The sequence below is a fragment of the Tursiops truncatus genome, chromosome 15 (genome assembly GCF_011762595.2).
Source record: "Tursiops truncatus isolate mTurTru1 chromosome 15, mTurTru1.mat.Y, whole genome shotgun sequence".
Taxonomy (NCBI): Eukaryota; Metazoa; Chordata; class Mammalia; order Artiodactyla; family Delphinidae; genus Tursiops; species Tursiops truncatus.
The window spans coordinates 54387164-54407917 of NC_047048.1; the positions used below are offsets into that span (position 1 = coordinate 54387164).

At 39.7% G+C, this 20754-nt stretch overlaps 1 protein-coding gene across 11 annotated transcripts in view; it reads right to left on the reverse strand.

Moving 5' to 3' along the window:
- The window catches only part of SHLD1 (shieldin complex subunit 1), a 99059-nt gene that overhangs the window by 12409 nt on the left and 65896 nt on the right, over nt 1-20754 (reverse strand). The window contains exon 3 of one of the 11 annotated variants that reach the window (XR_002177607.2): nt 11619-11720. The exons of the other annotated variants lie outside the window; for them this stretch is intronic. The gene's annotated coding sequence lies outside the window, so the exon portion shown is untranslated. The remainder of the gene's footprint in view (nt 1-11618; nt 11721-20754) is intronic. 11 annotated transcript variants of the gene reach the window in all.

The window sequence follows — 20754 nt, forward strand, 5'->3', positions numbered from 1 at the left end:
AGATTGTTTCAAGAAAAAAAAATTAAAACAAACCTCTGGAGGAATAATTGTTAAAATTTCTTTGGGTGGCCTACTTGAACATTAAAACAAACCAAACAGTCTTAGTCCAGGGCTTGGCAAATGTACTCACCTAACGAATGTACTGCCATTAGAGAGGCGAGAGGAAAGGGGAAGGGGAAGGGTCCCACCATGGCAGGATGAGGTGTTCCTTCCCACCTTCTTCCCCACAGATGATCTGGTCCTGGGGGGTAAGGCAGGAAGCCAGAGGCTGAGAAATGTCAATGGGAAGAGTGGGAGAGAGAAGGAGAGCTCAGCAGTGACACTCCAAGTAGCAGGGCGTGTACTTATTAAGTAACTGGTCAATAACTTTGATATGCAGATTTAAAATTTTTCATCTGTGTCTCACTGTTATATTTCATTTAATTTTTGAAATTCAGTATCCACGAAAGAACCTAAAAAACTAGCCTGTCTCCTCTATTTTACATGCAAATGTCAAGCAGACAGCAGCTCATCTTCAAAGAAACCCTCCTTCCCCTTTCCAGAAGAGTAATGACAATATGCATTGAGTTAATTACTACATCAGTTCTTTTGAACACTGCCTCCAGTTCATTTCAGACTTTGATTTCCTTTTAAAATTTGCTTTACTTCCAACTACAAAGCCATCTCTCTAATTATGTGGCTGTTGTGGCCTTTTGGGCATATTAAATGTTTGGGTAAATTATTTAAATTTAAAACATTTAAGTTAAATTTAAACATTTAATATGTTTGGGTAAATTTAATCTAAAAATTCTTAAGAGTTATTGTACGCTGTTCAGTTACTAGGGAATGCACTGCCATTCATGCATGCCGCACAAAGCAGGTGTCAGCACTCACTCAGCATTTACTGTGCTCCCACTGGGTGTGAAGCATGGTCCTGGTGGAGTAAATCCAACCAAGAATGAGGCTCTGAGGCATCTAGGCTGTCTTCCTCACTCCATCCTGGGAGGAAGGCATCCAAATCATTTTAAAATATTTTTATTCTAATATAATCCATTTGTTCTCTAAGACATGAACTTTTCCGTCAGCTCTATCCTGTTGCTGTTGCAGTTGAAGGGTTTTGTTTTGCTTTGATTTTTATTTATGTGTAAAGAAACCTGCTGCAATGATTTCACAGATGAGAAACAGGCAGAGAGATACAGGGGTTTAAAAAGTTGCACAGCTAGTTAGTAGTGAGGCTCACACTTGACATTGGGATACTGATATTTCATTTCTCAGATAGTTCAAGGATCAGTTCTGGCTTTCAAACAACTCCTTATTTTTACATTGGCTCATACTATTTCTTAGCTATTTGTACCCACCATTCCCTTGACCCATCTCCAAAAAAGGTAAATGTTTCATTAAAGAATTTCTAATTAACATTTATAGTACAAATAAAAAACATTATATCATGAAAAAAATTATTTAAATTTACCCAAACATATTAAATGTTTCTTCACCAGTATACAAAGCCAATTACTTCTTTTCCTGATGCACCTACACATGGACAGAAGATGGATCTCTGATAACTTGGTCAGTTCCTGCTCAGTGGAGCATCCTCACGGCTATATTCAAACCCCACTTTATTCTACCTGTTGTTAGAGCTCAGACCTGTAGGGCTCTCAACTGGGCACTCTACTCTAGGGACAGACTGGGGACGTTATTTTGTCAGTGATTGGAAAGTGCTACTTGCATTTAGTGAGTGGGATCAAGGATGTAAACATCCTACAGTGCACAGAACAGTCCCATATATCAAAGAATCATCCTTCCCCCAAATGCCAGTAGTGCCCTCCACCCACAGAGAGCAACACTGGCTCAAAGGATTCTGGAAGGAGTGGGAAGTGAATGCTGAATCCCACTGAATTGTAATAGATTGATTTGCCTTGAGCTCCCCGAGGCACCTTTGCTACTGATCCCTGCATAGTGAATGCCCTTCTTGCTGGCACCTATTTGCACCACGCTTTCCTTCCTTCTCAGACCTTGAGATGGCTTTTTTTTTTTTTTTTTCTCAGTAAGGGCCCCAGTCCTAATGATTTTGGCATTATATAAATTGGGTGGAATTTCCCTTTTTATTTCAATATGCTTTCCATCATGAATAGATTTCTTTAGGATTTGCAAGAAGAGAGAAGGATGGGGCTTGACGCCACAATGCTCTTGCATGCATTGCTTCCAGGTCATCTATTCACCAGAACATCCATTTGTTAAATTTTTTTTTGACCAAGGAGAGAAGAGATAATGTATAGATATTTGAGATTCTTATAAACCTAAAACTATTTTTATATCTTGAGGAGTTATAGAGGTTATTTGAGTTTAGTAATCCGAGACAGTCAATTAGCATGGAGCATTTGAGATTAATGGCTGTGTTCTGAGATTAATGCCATTGGCCATCAGAAACCCGGATATTTAATGGGGGTTTCTTCCAGCAACTCTTCTGTGCCTACTCCTGCGGCTGATAAGTGCACAGCGGGGTTTGACCTCTGCGGCACATTTTAGCTTCCATCCTTAACAGGTTCCCTTTAAATGGGCTTGACGTTTAACTCTGCCTCCTCCAGGCAGCAGCATCAATAGCCGCCCACTCTGCCTATTTGTCCAGAGTTTCTTTTACCAGCAACTGCTAATTGGGGGGATCTGTGGCTTCAAGGCTGTACACAGCTGAAAGAAATCTACTCTAAGACAATAAAAATATGGCGAATTATCAGGATTCAAGGAAAGAAGGAACATGTGGTTTGTATGGTCTTCTATGTTGCTTGGAGGGGAAGCTGCCCCTTTCTCAGGGCACTGCATGGCACACTCCTAAGGGTGACCCTGCTGCCTTGGTTTGTCTGTTGGAGGCTCTAAGAAAAAGTCACGGGCATGAGAACAAGGTGAATGGGAGGAGGGCACACTTTGGATGCACTGACTCATCTTCTTCAATGACAGCAGTCAGAGGCCTCCCAAGGTCTCTACATGGGTGAGCTACCAATTTTAGTATATTAGGGTTTGTGGTCCAAGGATGTGGGGCACCACTCTGCTAGGCTGCATCTTCCTGCTCCAGATCTCACCTACCTTTCCTTCATATCCTCTCCTATGCCTCTCATTCCTGCCTCCCCACTCCATACTTTTAGAGGAATAGAGGATTGAACAGGATCACTGGATGGACAAGAATAAGTCCTACCTCCAGCCCCACAGGCTGCAGGGTGCTGATACCTCTGCATCCTGGCTTCTTTCCTGATCCTGGAACATATCAAGAATGTTCCCTCTTCAAAACCTTTGCACTTGCTGTTCCTCCCTTTTCCACATATCTGCACAGTTGGTTTCCTTACAACCTTCAGTTCTCTGCTCAGATGTTACCTTCTCAGTGAGGCCTTCTATATTAGTCAGGATGGGCTAGGGTATACTACTTAACAAGCAAGCCCCAAATCTCATAAAACAGCAAAGGATTGTTTCTTACTACTTGCACTCTGTGTCATACTACAAGTGGATCTGTATCATCCTTGCCCTTTCCCTGGAAGCCAGGCCACTGGGGCAGCCACTACCTCAATATTGCTTAGTGACTATAGCAGAGGGAAAAGAGCACGGTGGAGCAGACAGTCACCAGGAGAGCTCTGTCACTTCTGTTCACATATCATTGCCAATGTTAAGTTGTATGGCCAAACCTGATTTCAAAAGAATGAGGAAGAAAAATTCTCCTGTAGGGAGAGGCAGAGATTACTGGTGAGCAATAATTCAGTCTGCCATACTTTCCTTGAGCACACTATTTAAAATTACATTTCCTTCACTCCCTAGACCCTGGCTGTCCTTATCTCCCTTGTCTGCCTTATACTTTCCATATAAACCTACTAGTACCTAATAATATATGATTTGTTTGTTTATTGTCAAACTTCTCCTACTCAAGGTTTTTTGTCTCTCTTGTTACCTGGTGTATCTCCAGGGCCAGCACATGGTAGATACATTTTAAAAATTTTGATGCTTTGTTTTATTTGATGAGTTTTACTTTCAAATGCACATGTAAATGTGTGTATTACTAGGGTGACCACTATTCACTAGCGTGACTGGGGTGTTTGTCCAGGAAATCCCCAGTTTGTGCCTATTGTCTCAATTAATTATTAATAGCACCCTTTTTCACTCTCTAAAGGGCCTTGGGTTACACAATCCACTGTGTGAATACATGAATCATGATAAATTACATACATAAGCTGATGCTGAAGGAGGGGGCAGATATATCTTGGTCAACAGTGAGACGTTCCACCACACATACCTGGGGTGGGGCAGGGGGGTTGAGTTTGATGCCAGAAATAATCCCAGTCTGTGGTATAAATAATGTACCTACAGACTTTCTTTTTTTTTGCTAAACATTCTGTGGATTTGTTCTACTGTACTCCAAGACCATCCTCTTTTCCTTTCTCCTCTTTTTCATACCTGGTATTTCTCCTACCCCCTTGCTGTCCAAGAACCTTTTTATTACTGCCCTGCAAGTGAAGGGCCTCAGTTCACTCTACCCCATCAGCAGCTTGCTTAGATTCCTCTTTCTGGTTTCATCTGACTGTCCCCCTCCCCTTAAGGTATAACACCAGCCCTGTTACTTACTTCCTATTTTATTAATAATGTAAAATTAATGACAAGAAAAATCAATCAGCTTAAGCCTCCTTTTGCCTGATGGTTTATACACTTTAGAATTTGCAGCTGTTCCTTTAAAGGACAAAAACCACATACAAGGGAGCCCAAGGAGGTGTGGACATCAAGATATTTAATCCCAGTTAACACGTCAAAGGATGGATGGTCTGGTCAGGTGCTTTTGAAACCACAGTCTAGGTCTGTACTTACTTACATCTGAAAGTAAAAACTGGATGAATCACCCATGCTGTCACCTTTCATCCTAATGACGAACAGATGCAATGGGCAGAGGACAGAGACCTCTAAAAGGCAACTGGTGAGAAATAAAATGAATGCTGGAAAAATACAAAAATATGTGTGATAGGTGAACAGCCCTAATAGTAGGTGCCCAGGGCAATTAATAAGGTCAATCTCTACTGTCTGATTCATAAGCTATCTTACTTTTACCTTGGCATTTTATGTTTTTATCTAAAGAAATTAAAATGTTCTGAAAATTACAGGGATCTATATAATATCCAAGTTCACACCACTCCAGATTGACAATTAACATATGTCATATTTGCTTCAAGTCTTTTTCCTATTAAAGAAGAATTAAACAATTCAATTAAAGTTGACATAGAAATAGAAATTCCTACATAGAAATTGATTCCTTCCAGCCCATTTTTATACCTTACATATATATGTATCCATAAGCAAGACAGAGTGTTGCTTTATGTGTGATGATCTTTTTAATCTTATTTTCAATATACAAAGTTTTGCTTTTTTTCACCCAACCTTATGATGTTTTACTTCTAGCCATTATTGATATATATATATATATGAATGTAGGGACAGGCTGCATTAGTTTTCATCCATTCTCTTGCTGAAGGACATGTAGGTTGTGCCTAATTTTTCACTATCACAAACAAGGCCTTAGTGAGCCCTTGAGCACTTGTGAGACTTTCTCTGGAAATACATACAGGAGTGGAATTGCTGAGTTGAAGGAAACGTGTTTTCAATTTCACTAGATCCTGCCAGATCACTCTCCAAAGTGGTTGCAGCATTTACAGTCCCACCAGCACTGTCTAGATTTTCCTGTTTCTCCACAGCTTTGCCAAACCCTGATATTGTCAGACATTTCCAGCGGTATCTCATTATTGGGTTCACATTTCCCTGATTACTTGCATGGCTGAGCTGCTCTTCATATACTTATTGGCCACTTGAGTTTCCTTACTGTGAACTGCCTGTTCATATTCTTTACCATTTTTCTTTCTGGTTTTTTGTCTCTTTTCTATATTCTTTTTAATGGCATAGAAAATGAATTATAAAGAAAACAATATCTTTCTCTGACTTTTCTCCAATTAATCTCATGACTAGTTTTTTTCCAGTCTGAAGGGGATTAAACAAAAAAAATGTGAGGATGAAATAAAGACTTCATGAGAAGCCTCAAGTTCTGTTTTTGTTTTAATGGCAAACCTTCTAAAGCAAAACAATTCTCTTGGTGTCAGCTTATCACTACCAAAAAGTGATATTATGTTTCTACTTGATTTAATAATAAAGTCATACACCAAGCCTGATCCAGGGGCAGGGATCACATCCAGCTTATTGAGTCTCATTTTCCAGGCAAGAAAATTAAGATAGGACCAAGTCTCCAGAGTCATTTAATGCAGGGATTGGCAACTAGAACACAAAAAAAAGGTTAATCTGCTCAATAATTTTCTTAATTAAAATCATTTTCATGTAACTATCATTTGCCATAATGAGGATGGCTGCTGGTTTTACACGTTGGTGAGGGGTTGGTGAGGCAAGGGGTTCAAGAGCCTCCCGAGCTGATTCATAATTGACATTTAGAGACCACAGGCTTGGATCCTAGAAATGCATAACAATTCCCTTTTTTACTATGAGACTGAGGATTAGCCCAACTTAATGGGACAGAGAACCTGACCCTTTCACAGCTGGAAAATCCATGGGGAGTTACCTTGTTCAACTCTCTCACTTTCTGGACCAGAACTGTTTAGCTCCACTTGGAACAAGAACTGTGGTCTCCACAGACATAGAGAATAAACTTGTTGCCAAAGGGACTGGTGGGTGGGGGAGGGATAAACTGGGAGTTTGGGGTTAGCAGATGCAAACTATTACATATAGAATGGATAACGACAAGGTCTTACTGTATAGCACAGAGAACTATATTTAATATCCTGAGATAAGCCATAACGGAAAAAATATTTTTAAAATGTATATATATATATGTATAACTGAATCACTTTGCTGTACAACAGAAATTAACATTGTAAATCAATTTTTTCAATTAAAAAATTGTTAGAAAAAAAGAACTGTGATCCATTGACCCCGTCCATGTCTGGGTACGAGGAGCCCTGAGAAGGGATGACCAGGAGAGGCCATCAGACAAGGGACCTAAGCTCCTTCAGGAGCCATTGCAAATTAGGAGCTTCACAGTAACATTTAAAGCCTGTGTTTTAAAGTGTTTTTCCCCCAGGTGGTTTTTAAAATCGCATTTACATGGGATGTTTCAGCAGATTTGCTTCAAATCCTGGCCTAGATAGTAAGGAACAATTGTGAGCAGAAAAAGCAAATGATTTGGATTTGGGTTGCTATGGTAACATTACCATTTTTGAATACGGCTGTTTACTTCAGCAGCCTTGATTTAAATGTGAGCCGCTAATTAAGATGATGCTTGAAACTTTAACCTTCACTGTAAGAAAAAAGTAAGCACTTTAAAAATGATGCTTGAAGTGTTGCTGGAGACATATTTAGCAAGAAGATCATTCCCCTTTGCTGGAGAAGCAGAAACCCAATCCATTTTCCTTGAAGAAGAATGAGGGCCTACTCACAATCTGTCCAAATCCACAAGTCAGTATTTCCTAGTTTTTTTTTTTTTTTTTGTGGTACGCGGGCCTCTCACTGTTGTGGCCTCTCCCGTTCCGGAGCGCAGGCTCCGGACGCGCAGGCTCAGCGGCCATGGCTCACGGGCCTAGCGGCTCCGCATCATGTGGGATCTTCCCGGACCAAGGCACGAACCCGTGTACCCGGCATCGGCAGGCGGACTCTCAAACACTGCGCCACCAGGGAAGCCCCAGTATTTCCTACTTTTAAGATTTAAAGAGGAACAGAACAGAATTCCTGTCAAAACTGAGCCAGTTCCAGTGTTGACACCAGCAGTAAGACTTTCTGAGAGTGACAGACAAGGAAAGTCTGATATTTCTCTACACATAGCAGTATTTTTGTTAGACACATATTTGTGTAAACAGATTTCACTCCACATCAAATCAAAGTTAAGTACATCTATGAAGTGACAGACTGAACTGGAAACAAATACACCAGAATGTAAATATATAGCTGAGTGTTCTCCCTTCAAAGTAATCACCCTGGGGAGTGGGGGGCAAGCTCTTATTTTAAAAATGTTGATGTTGCTGAGAACATTTTGGAGCCTCTTAGAAAGTGTCTTTGCTTGCTCTGAAAACTTTATTTTTTTTAACATCTTTATTGGAGTATAATTGCTTTACAATGGTGTGTTAGTTTCTGCTTTATAACAAAGTGAATCAGCTATACATATACATATATCCACATATCTCCTTCTTGCGTCTCCCTCCAACCCTCCCTATCCCACACCTCTACGTGGTCACAAAGCACCAAGTTGATCTCCCTGTGCTATGTGGCTGCTTCCCACCAGCTATCTATTTTATATTTGGTAGTGTATATAAGTCAATGCCACTCTCTCACTTCATCCCAGCTTCCCCTTCCCCTTCCCCATGTCCTCAAGTCCATTCTCTACATCTGCATCTTTATTCCTGTCCTGGCCCTAGGTTCTTCAGAACATTTTTTTTTTTAGATTCCATATATATGTGTTAGCATACATATATGTGTTTTTCTCTTTCTGACTTACTTCACTCTGTATGACAGACTCTAGGTCCAGCCACCTCACTACAAATAACTCAATTTCGTTTCTTTTTATTGCTGAGTAATATTCAACTGTATACATGTGCCACATCTTCTTTATCCATTCATCTGTTGATGGACACTTAGGTTGCTTCCATGTCCTGGCTATTGTAAATAGAGCTGCAGTGAACATTGTGGTACATGACTCTTTTTGAATTATGGTTTTCTCAGGGTATATGCCCAGTAGTGGGATTGCTGGGTCGTCCAGTAGTTTTATTTTTAGTTTTTTAAGGAACCTCCATACTGTTCTCCATAGTGGCTGTATCAATTTACATTCCCACCAGTAGTGCAGGAGAGTTCCCTTTTCTCCACACCCTCTCCAGCATTTATTGTTTGTAGATTTTTTGATGATGGCCATTCTGACTGGTGTGAGGTGATACCTCATTGTAGTTTTGATTTGCATTTCTCTAATGATTAGTGATGTTGAGCATCCTTCCATGTGTTGGTTGGCAATCTGTATATCTTCTTTGGAGAAATGTCTATTTAGGTGTCCTGCCTATTTTTGGATTGGGTGGTTTGTTTTTTTGATATTGAGCTGCAAGAGCTGTTTGTAAATTTTGGCGATTAATCCTTTATCAGTTGCTTCATCAGCAAATATCTTCTCCTATTCTGAGGGTTGTCTTTTCATCTTGTTTATGGTTTCCTTTGCTGTGCAAAAGTTTTTAAGTTTCATTAGGACCCACTTGTTTATTTTTGTTTTTATTTCCATTTCTCTAGGAGGTGGGTCAAAAAGGATCTTGCTGTGATGTATGCCATAGAGTGTTCTGCCTATGTTTTCCTCTAAGAGTTTTATAGTGTCTGGCCTTATATTTAGGTCTTTAATCCATTTTGAGGTTATTTTTGTGTATGGTGTTAGGGAGTGTTCTAATTTCATTCTTTTACATGTAGCTGTCTAGTTTTCCCAGCACCACTTACTGAAGAAGCTGTCTTTTATCCATTGTATATTCTTGCCTCCTTTATGAAAAATAAGGTGACCATATGTGTGTGGGTTTATCTCTGGGCTTTCTATCCTGTTCCATTGATCTATATTTCTGTTTTTGTGCCAGTACCATACTGTCTTGATTACTGTAGTTTTGTAGTATAGTCTGAAGTCAGGGAGGCTGATTCCTCCAGCTCCGTTTTTCTTTCTCAAGATTGCTTTGGCGTTTTGGGGTCTTTTGTGTTTCCATACAAATTGTGAATTTTTTTTTTCTAGTTCTGTGAAAAATGTCATTGGTAGTTTGATAGGGATTGCATTAAATCTGTAGATTGCTTTGGGTAGTATAGTCATTTTCACAATGTTGATTCTTCCAATCTGTGAACATGGTATATCTCTCCATCTTTTGGTATCATCTTTAATTTCTTTCATCAGTGTTTTACAGTTTTCTGCATACAGGTCTCTTGTCTCCTTAGGTAGGTTTATTCCTAGGTATTTTATTCTTTTTGTTGTAATGGTAAATGGGAGTGTTTCCTTAATTTCTCTTTCAGATTTTTCATCATTAGTGTATAGGAATACAGGAGATTTCTGTGCATTACTTTGGTATCCTGCTACTTTACCAAATTCGTTGATTAGCTCTAGTAGTTTTCTGGTAGCATCTTTAGGATACTCTATGTATAGTATCATGTCATCTGCAAACAGTGACAGCTTTACTTCTTCTTTTCTGATTTGGATTCTTTTAATTTCTTTTTCTTCTCTGATTGCTGTGGCTAAAACTTCCAAAACTATGTTGAATAATAATGGTGAGAGTGCTCAACCTTGTCTTGTTCCTGATCTTAGTGGAAATGGTTTCATTTTTGTACCATTGAGAATCATGTTGGCTGTGGGTTTGTCATATATGTTCCTTATTATGTTGAGGTAAGTAAGTTCCCTCTATGCCTACTTTTTGGAGGGTTTTTATTATAAATCGGTGTTGAATTTTGTTGAAAGCCTTTTCTGCATCTATTGAGATGAAATTAGCTAATGCAACAGCACACTAAAAGGATCATACACCATGATCAAGTGGGGTTTATCCCAGGAATGCAAGGATTCTTCAGTATATGCAAATCAATCAATGTAATACATTGTTATACAATGTATACAATGTTATACAATGTATACAATGTTATACAATCAACCATATTAACAAATTGAAGGAAACTTCTTTTGGATGTCCTCATTGGTGGCAAATCTCCATCCACAGAAGACAGAATTACCCTTTTGGAAAAAAGAGGCATTAGGAGTGAAATCTGATAAATAATGTAGGTGATCCTGCAGGGTAACTGGGCATGGGTTAAAAAGCAAGGTTTATCTCCAAAAGGAAATTGCTCTTCTTTTGTTTTGCATGCTGGTTCTGAAAGTAGTTCTCACAAAGGAATTCCAAAGTCAGTTCTATGCAATAGCAAGCAGCATGGTTTCAATGTACATATATGTTCAAATTTGCTACCTTAAAGGACAGGCTAATGTGGATTTAAGTTCTGACTATTGTAAAAAAGCTCATAGTCATAGATTAGAAGTCTGAATATTTTTGTCCTGACAGATAAGATGTTGGTGAGCGTGGACTTTGTATTTAGAAGACTTGAGTTTAGTCCTACCATGGCCACTTACTGCCTATGTGACCATGGGCAAGTTACTTTACATCTCTGAATCTCCATGTCTTCATCTGTAAAATGGGAATAATAGCTCTGCCTCATAGGACTGTTGTAAGAATTAAATGATTTATTAGTATAAAACCTAGCATGTAGTAAGGGCTCAACAAATATAAGCTACTTTATAATTATCACAGTGACAAGAGTAGTACCAGAAGCAGAGTTGTTACATGTAGGTATTAAACTATTTGCCATTTAGCATCTAGAACTATTTTTTTTGTTTTTTTGGCCACGCCATGCGGCACGTGGGATCTTAGTTCCCTGACCAGGGATTGAACCTGAGTCCCCTACATTGGAAGCACGAAGTCTTAACCACTGGACTGCCAGGGAAGTCCCAGCATCCAGGATTTAAAAAAGTGAATTGTAAATGCTCCTGTAGGTCTTTTCTGCAGTGATAAATTAACATTATAAGCAAAGTCTAGATGAACAAGCATTCATTCCTGACTGAAAGGAACATCACTTTTACTTACTGCTCCATCCTGGTGTCAGAGTTAGTGGGATGAATCATTAGTGAACATTGCCCATCTCACAGCAGTAGGACTATGATTACAGAGAGGTCCCAAGTGCATGCTCTGCAAAGCAAACACAATCCCACTGTGGGTGGAAACAGCAGATTCCTCAGCGTGTGGGCATGTCAAACACAGAAGCCCAGGCTGGTGGAGCCCTCATCTGTCCCCCTAAGGAGCACCAGCACCAGAGTGTGGGTGGGACTGAAATGACTCAACCTCCAGGGAGTCTGTGGGGGTGGTTGTTTTGGAAGTAGATGGAGATCAAGTGAAGAGCTTCAGGGAAAGTTTAGGTTAATAAATACATATGAAAGAGAAACAGGTTACATGAAAAATTAAAAAAAAGATTGAGAAACTAGGAAGAAAAGATCTGGGTTCACAGAATGACTGCTGGCTGAGTCAGAATTGTAGTGCTGAGTTAAATTTTAAAAGGCAAGATGAGACTGGGAAATACAATGAGAACAATTATAGTAGATAATTCTTAATTTCCTTCTCTCTTCTCCCTTCTCTCACTAACAGCTGAATCTGAAGAAAGGCAAAGCTTTGCACCTTCTCTTCTGTAACAAATAACCTCAGAAAACACAGAAAACTCAGTGGAAGTGGGAAAAAAGCCATAAACAAAATTTTTAAATAGCGTAATATACAACCTATGCAGAAAAGGCCTATAAACAGCAGAGAAGTGAAAGCTAAGGCTGCCTGAATGACAGAAAATATGGGCTGTGAGGGGTTTAGGATGTATTTGTGTTGAAAATGTTTCTAACATGGAAACATGAGCTAGAAGGGCTAGAAGTGGGTGCAAATATGGAATTTTAAATTTCCACCCTTATAAGGATACGACAAATCCTCCCTGTGACCAAATATCTAAAAATGCTGGCTAAGATATTTTTTAAAAATCTCTTACTGTGCATGACTAAGCTGGAATAAAGTAAAGAAAGTCCTCAGAGACCAAAAGGAAAACAAGAGTGGGTGTTCCAAGAGGTAAGTGAATCCTGAGCTGGTGCCTAAACCTAGCATATCAGCTTTAATGGCCACACAGCATTCAGGACACAAAGTCTAGGTCATGGCCAGATGGGGTGCTTGAAAGGAAACTCACTGCACAAGGCCGAGAGCCCTGTAGCTCCACCCTTAGAGAAAAGATGGACTAGAAAGAAATGTGCCTTGGAAAGGGTTGTAGGAACTTCCCTGGTGGTCCAGTGGTTAAGACTCCAAGCTTCCACTGCAGGGGGCATGTGTTCAATCCTTGGTCGGGGAACTAGGATCCCACATGACATGTGGCGAGGCTAAAAATATTTTTAAAAAATAAAAAAAATAAAAATAAAGAAAAGGGTTGCACTAAAAAAACTTGTCTGTCTTGGCTTTGCTCTGAGTGGAGAGAAAAAAAAGAACCATCTCTCCAGAAATATAACCATGAGCCAAACCTCACATATATTTGTGGCCTGAGTTGAGACTATTCTGTGATCTAAAATCCTCTATGCCAGGTATTTATTTTAATATGGTTCCAGATTAATGTGCTCTCATATGTTTAGAGAAAGCAAATGCAAACCATTTTTAGAAGATTGTACTCTCACTCCAAATCTCAAAAGAAACCCTACACACAAAGTTCCATGGAATATGAGTTTACAATAAAAACAATACTCACAAAATACCCATTTAAACAAGGCACCTTTGTTGAGAGGGAGTAAAGAAAAAGCACCAGCACTAGAATGAGACTCACAGAAACAGATTATTGGAGTTAATAGAATATAAAATAAATGTGTTTTTGTTAACGAAATAAAATAGGGATTCAGAAGTTTGACTAAAGAACAAGAGACTACAAAAAATAAACAGGTAAATTAGAAAAAGAGAAAAAAAGCTTAGAAAAATGTCAAATTATAATAATAGGTATTTATACCTCAGTAGATAGGTAAAACAGAAGATTAGACACTGCTGGACAGAAAATTAGAAAATGGAAATCAGATTTGAAGATTTACTCATAATTTACCACAGAAACAGAGATGGAGAAAACAAAACAAAACAAAACTGAGATGTGTAAGTCAAAGTGAGATGTTCTAACGTGCATCTAATGGGAATTTCAGAAAAAGATAATAGAGAGACTGTAGGAAAGGCAATGACAATAAGTTAATGAGTGAGAATTTCTTAGAACTGATAAAAGCATGAATTCTCAAATTTAGTAATCACAGTGTTTTGCAAGCAGGATAAATAAAAAGAATTCTGTGGCTAGGTACCAGATAAAACTGTAGATTATCAAAGCAAAAATAAAAATCCTAAAACCAGCCATAAAGAAAAGACAGATTACCTATAAATGAATGATAATTAAGTTGACTGTTGATGTCTCAATAGCAGCAATGCAAGCAAGAAGGCAGTGAAATAATATCTTCAAAGTTCTAAGAGAAAATAACTGCCAACCCAGGGCCACTCAGGAAAAAATGAGGAAATTAAGACATTTAACTGGCCATTTAACAAAATCATAAATGTCATAGCCAGACTTCCCTCACATCCAAAGCTCATCCTCTAAGAGTGCTTAAAATGTACAATATTCATACCACCTCAGTCAATTTATGGAGGTTTTATCTTAAGGCAGAGGAACGAACTACATAGAATTTTCATGTTTTCTATTCCTTTTGGTGATTCACTAATATAGTTCAGCTATACTTGAAATGGTATTCCAATGCTAGACTTTGATCCCAAATCACAGGTGATCACCTTAAAAGTGTAGCTTATTCTACATTTTGTTTCCCAAAAGTTTCATTCTGTAATGAATTAATTATGCAAAATCATTCAACTTCAAAGTTGTTCTAGTTGGTTTTATTAAAAATGTAGATGCTTTTAATGTTTTGCAGATGTCATTTTCTCTCTGTAATCAACTGTTTCCATATGTTTTTCAAAAATTACTAACTTGATCTTCCTAAGTCAGCTCATGCTGCTACTCTAGTGCCCTCAGTATTGCAATATTAATTGTGCAGCCATTGGCCTACAGACCAAGCACTCTTTGGGCAAAAAAGGAAAATAATTATTTTTACTCTCTCATGATATTCACTCTCTTTGAAGAGATCACATGAAAGAAGAAATATAGCTTAATTTTAAGAAAGCAAACTTTCTTTTAGCCAATGAACTATGCCAATCATAAGAAGATAAACAGAACAGAGGTTATGACTCACAAACTTATTAGCGGTAACATTTACTGCCTTATTGATTTTTTGTTACCTAAGATCCTTCTTAAATTCATTTCATTTCACATATAAATGAAACCGTTTTCTTGCATAAACCTAGAAAGGGGTACAAATTTGTAGGGGACTATGAAGAAGGAAAAAGGAAAATGACCTAGTTATACTGGTCATTCCAGATAACTAAAATTTTTTGCCCTCTGACTGGCAAAACCTCAAATGCATTTGAAACTTCAGCTCTTTTAAAAGGAGCCCCCCAAACCCCATGCACACAATAAATCTTTCATGCATATTTCTTTTTTTTTTTTTTTCGGTACGCGGGCCTCTCACTGTTGTGGCCTCTCCCATTGCGGAAAACAGGCTCTGGACGCGCAGGCTCAGCGGCCATGGCTCACGGGCCTAGCCGCTCCGCGGCATGTGGGATCTTCCCGGACCGGGGCACGAACTCGTGTATCCACAGGCGGACTCTCAACCACTGCGCCACCAGGGAAGCCCCATGCGTATTTCTGTTTTCCTATACCCTGACCTAGGTCATAGATAATTGGGTATACATATGTAAAAATCCACCAAGCTGTAACACATAAGACTTGTGCACTTTATAAGAATTGTATCTCAATGTTAAAAATATCTACACACGGGCTTCCCTGGTGGCGCAGTGGTTGAGAGTCCGCCTGCTGATGCAGGAGACACGGGTTCCTGCCCCAGTCCGGGAAGATCTCACATGCCGCATTGCGGCTGGGCCCGTGAGCCATGGCCGCTGAGCCTGCGCGTCCGGAGCCTGTGCTCCGCAACGGGGAGGCCACAGCAGTGAGAGGCCTGCGTACCGCAAAAAAAAAAAAAAAAAAAAACCAAACACACACACACACACACACACTCCCTGTCTTCAATAAGTCTTGAATGTGGCATAGACGTTAAGTTTTTTTTTTTAAAGATTCCCAGATGATTCTAATGTTCATCTAATGTTCAGTTAGGATCAGCTGCCCTAAGATAGCTGGAATATGTCTTGATTAGAATAGCCATTCGCAAATATTTGTTTCAATAAATGTATGAATGAGTGAATGATGAACCAACAAACTAATAAATATCTATGTTATTCACGGTTGTAGGTATACCATTGATTGAGGCCAGAAAAAACCCTAAGAATGTCCAAAAAAAAAAAAAGGCATGCCACATATTTTAAGCACTTTAAATGCCTTATCTTTCCTCACAACAACTCCGTGAGCAAAGTTTACTGCTCCTGATCTTTAGTTGCAGCCAACATAAATCACTTTGGCTACCTTAAGCAGAAAGAGAGGTATTAAGAAGTATAACATAATTCACATCACTGTTAGGAGAACTGCAGAGACAGACTCTAAGCTAAACTTTTAGGAATTACTCCTCAAATCAATAAGTAGAACTGAACAGCCAAAGGGGCTGCTGGAACCTAAAGAACCAGGAAGCTGCTGCTACAGATGCTGCTCCAAGCTTCTCAATCAGGAAGCTGCCTGTCAAGTCAGGAAGCTATTTCTACAGTTGCCAATTTCAGAACCATGCTGCCTCTGCCATTATCCACACCAGCTAGAAATGAAGGTCCCAGCCCCATCTCTCTTCCCACATAATCTAAGCCTGAATTCAGAGGCTTATGGGAATGCATTTGATTAGCAGATCTAACTCACATCCAGAACACTAGCTGCAACAAGTTCTAGAAATGAAAACTGCCACTCTCTGTAAGACAAGAAATGATGCTAGGAGGAGGTAGGAATGGGCATTAAGTGGGCTAATTAATAGACTCACAGATAATGAAACTGAGGCACAGAGATTAAGAAACTTGGTCAAAGACACATAGCTAGTAAGTGGCAGGGCCAGGATTCAAACTCAGGAAGTGGCCCCAAAGACTAATAAGGCATTGGAGAAAATGATAATTATTCAGTGCACAGGCAGGCTCATGGGTGTGAGGTTTCCAGTCCTGACATACAAACTTTTTTGCTTATAAAGAAGAGCAACTTCTAATTTACTATACCTATTAATCCTGACATCACCTCTAGAATTTTAAGTCTGGTAGTTTCTCATCTTCAAAATTCAAAAATATATCATTAATTTATTTGCATTTTAATTTTGGTCTAGAAAGTGTTCTTAAGTGTTTCAGTGTGGGGAGGGGGCAGGGGAGAAAGCTGAAAAAGGTTATGGCACCAACTAGTGATGGAAAACATCCATACTCAGGCTTCAATGACCACCTCCAACTCCAGCTCCTCATATTACTTCCATGGTACAAATTAAAAGAACATTTAAAAGTATCTTGAAGTTATTTAGGACTTTCTAATGGAACATCTTACTGATTCTAGTTTCATTAAAAATTTTGAGAAACTATATTGCATGCGGTAGAATGATGGTTGTTTAGCTTCTGCTTGGAAAGCTGACCATTATACAGCTCTTATGGACTGGAAACCTTGAGACTAAAACCTGCGGTGTATTCTCTGTTATCTGGAACTGTATTTCCACACATCCTTAACACAGTTCCATCTGTCAGTCTGCCTATCTCTCTCTCTCTCTCCATCTATTCACCCACCCATCCATCTCTCTATGAGAATGACCCAGATAGCAGAATAAAAACATTAAACTGTATCCAAAATAAATATATCAATAAGTACGGACTAAGGCTGAGAGGAGTGAGAAGGGTCACTTCCAAGTCATAGGATGGAAATGTTGAAAGTTCCCCACAGAGGAGAATGTGTCAGCTACTTTTTAAAGACTATAATTTGGAACAGAGACCCTTCTGGGGTGGGGGAAAGAGGAAATGCTTCATCTGACATGACAAGTTATAAATCACAAAACTGTCAGTTTGGGAAGGGTAAATATTTGCTGAAGATTAAGTACATGGCAAAGGTACGTCATTAAATCTAAAGTGATTAAAAAGCTCAGTTTGTTACACATACTCCATCTTTAATGAGCACACAGCCTCAATAACCATGAGCTGTAGTCTAATCTATCTCCACGGTGCAGAAGGAAATGATAAATGTTTTCAGCATGACTTCCAACAAAGTGAGTGTGAATTAATTACTCCATGTGCAAGTGCAAATGGATCTGGTTAAACAAATGAGCCTACCCACCAAAGACATCAGCCAGATACTGGACTGAATTCATATATTAATCAAACGTACATCAGACTGAATCAGTGACGTGCACAGAAGTAGGACTGCTCAACACTTATATTTTATTGATAATTCCTAACTAAATTTTATGTTTATAAAAGTAATATGTGCTCAGAGCTTTTAAAAGTCAGATGAGGATAAAAGTCTGACAATGAGCAATAATACTTTGGACCATCCCTGGTGGCGCAGTGGTTAAGAATCCGCCTGCCAATGCAGGGGACACAGGTTTGATCCCTGCTTCGGGAAGATCCCACATGCCACAGAGCAGCTAAGCCTGTGTGCCACAACTACTGAGCCTGCGCCCTAAGCCCACAAGCCAAAACTACTGAGCCCATGTGCTGCAACTACTGAAGCCCGTGTGCCTAGAGCCGTTGCTCCGCAACAAGAGAAGCCACTGTGATGAGAAGCCCGCACACTGCAACAAAGAGTAGCCCCGCTCACCGCAACTAGAGAAAGCCCGCACGCAGCAACAAAGACCCAACGCAGCTAAAAATAAATAAATAAATAAACTAAAAAAAAAAACCCACAATACTTCCTTGCCTCCTCCATCCTCCTCCCCATTTCTCAGAGTCTACATTCCAACTTGCTGTTCCTCCTGGTTTTTAAAATCTTTTTATGTCTAATGACCATGATCCTGTATGATAACTTATCAGTCTTAGACACTATATGTTGATATCATTAGGCCTCATCACAAACACTTACACATGCCCCTGTGCATAGAGACTTACCTTCCCCTGTTCTCTAAATACAATTATGTCACATTTTTAAATTAAATCAACATTCAGTTTTTAACTTATTATAACTATATAAAGTTGATCACTGCTTTATTGTACGATATTATTGTTTCTGTGCTTAATAGTTATTTCTCTTTTGCATTTGCTTGCTTTGCTTTGTAACTATCCCTAACTCTACCCACACCCCCCAAGAGCCTCTCAGTGTAACGTCCACATGTCCACCTGGCAGAACAGGCTTTCAGTTCCCCAGCCTGCTGAGCACTTGCCTCTGCAGCTCTCCACCCTCCAGCTCCAGGCCTGCTCCACAGCTGTTGACCCGGGTCTCCCCTTTGTTGCTCTCCTAAATTTTTTATATTATTTCTATGATGACTTCCTCTGCCCCACTTTTTGTTTTGTTTTTTGTAATTTCTTCTGCTCCATCATTGTCTCTGTTTCTTTTGAGTTCTTTTTATTTATTTATTTATTTATTTTTTTACGGTACGCGGGCCTCTCACCGCTGCGGCCTCTCCCATTGCGGAGCACAGGCTCCGGACGCGCAGGCTCAGCGGCCATGGCTCAGGGGCCCAGCCTCTCCGCGGCATGTGGGATCCTCCCGGACTGGGGCACGAACCCGCGTCCCCTGCATCGGCAGGCAGACTCTCAACCACTGCGCCACCAGGGAAGCCCCTCTTTTGAGTTCTTTATTTCATATTAGTCTTGGTTTCTACATTTTACAATGGAGGATTTCCACAAATACCTGGTGATCTTTGGCTATGAGTTCATAATTTAAGGGTGGGGTATTAAAACACTAATTGGAAGCTCTTGCCATGGGTAGGGTTTATAGACTGGTGGCTGGTGTACTTCATATAGGGTGACTGATTTTCATTCAGGCTTTCCAGAGATGGATCCTCTCATCTCCACAATGGCCAGGGAGTGATGCATGAAGATCCTGTTTTAGACAGAAAGGTCCAGACAGTCCTCTTTGAGGAGATGGCATTTAACTGGGAAGCCCTAAATGCAACGAGGGAAGAAGCAGTGTGAATATCTGGGGCAGACGGGTTTCAGCAGAGGAAATGGCAAATGCAGAGTCCCTGAGATAGAAACAGGTTTAGCAAGGATGAGGACCAGCCAGGAGGCCCTGTGGCTAGAGCAGAGGAAGCAACGGGGAGACAGAAGGAACGACGTGCATTTATAATTTATGGAAACAATTTTCACAGAGACCTTGTCAGAGACATTAAAAAGCCTAATATCAAAATATTTAGTGACAGTTTATAAAAACAAATCTGAATCATGTTTATGGTACTTGACATCAGACAAAAAAGATCACGGTAACTTGCCTTTGTTTGGTTAATCAGGCAAGCTTACAGTTATGTGAAATTGTTTATCCTTGTTCAACCTTGTGAAGATTGTGAAAAATGAAAAATCTATACCTCATAAACACTTACACTAGAGACTCTGAATAAGATATAAATCTGTCCACACATCTTAGCTAAATCAAAGGAAGCAGTTCATGTTGAGAAAAATCGAAAGCTTAAAAAAAAAAACCAACCAGTTGCCAAGGCAACAAGAAAAAAAATTAGACAGAAAATAAATTTTCCATCTCAAACACTATCACATTCGAAAGCTGAGTATCTTCTGGCCCTGCTTTCGAAGTTTTATTTAACCTTTATTCAGTCATTTCCGGAGATGGTGGAAGAATTGAGAATCCACAGAACCCAGGCCTCTGCCAAAGCTGGGGGGTGGGCAACACACTAGTAAAAAGCACTGTAAGGGGAGGGGAATAAACCCTCTGGTTCACAGGCTAAGGCATAAGAACTACCTTCTTTACTTGAAATTATTCTGCGACTTTTCCTGTATGACACAATTTTGCAGAGAACTTCCACTTATGAGCTAGACACCAAATGGTTATTGAGAGAGTGGAAGGTCAAATAATGTGCTGGAGGATTTCCAGATCCTTCCCCTTGAACCTGTATAATTTCAAAGGGTGACTCAGAGCTGACATTAAACACCATCTGTGCTCCTCAACCAGCCACCCCGCTAAAAGCCCTGCCGCCCGCAGGCTGCCAAACACGGTCCAGACTCTCCCCTTGACAGC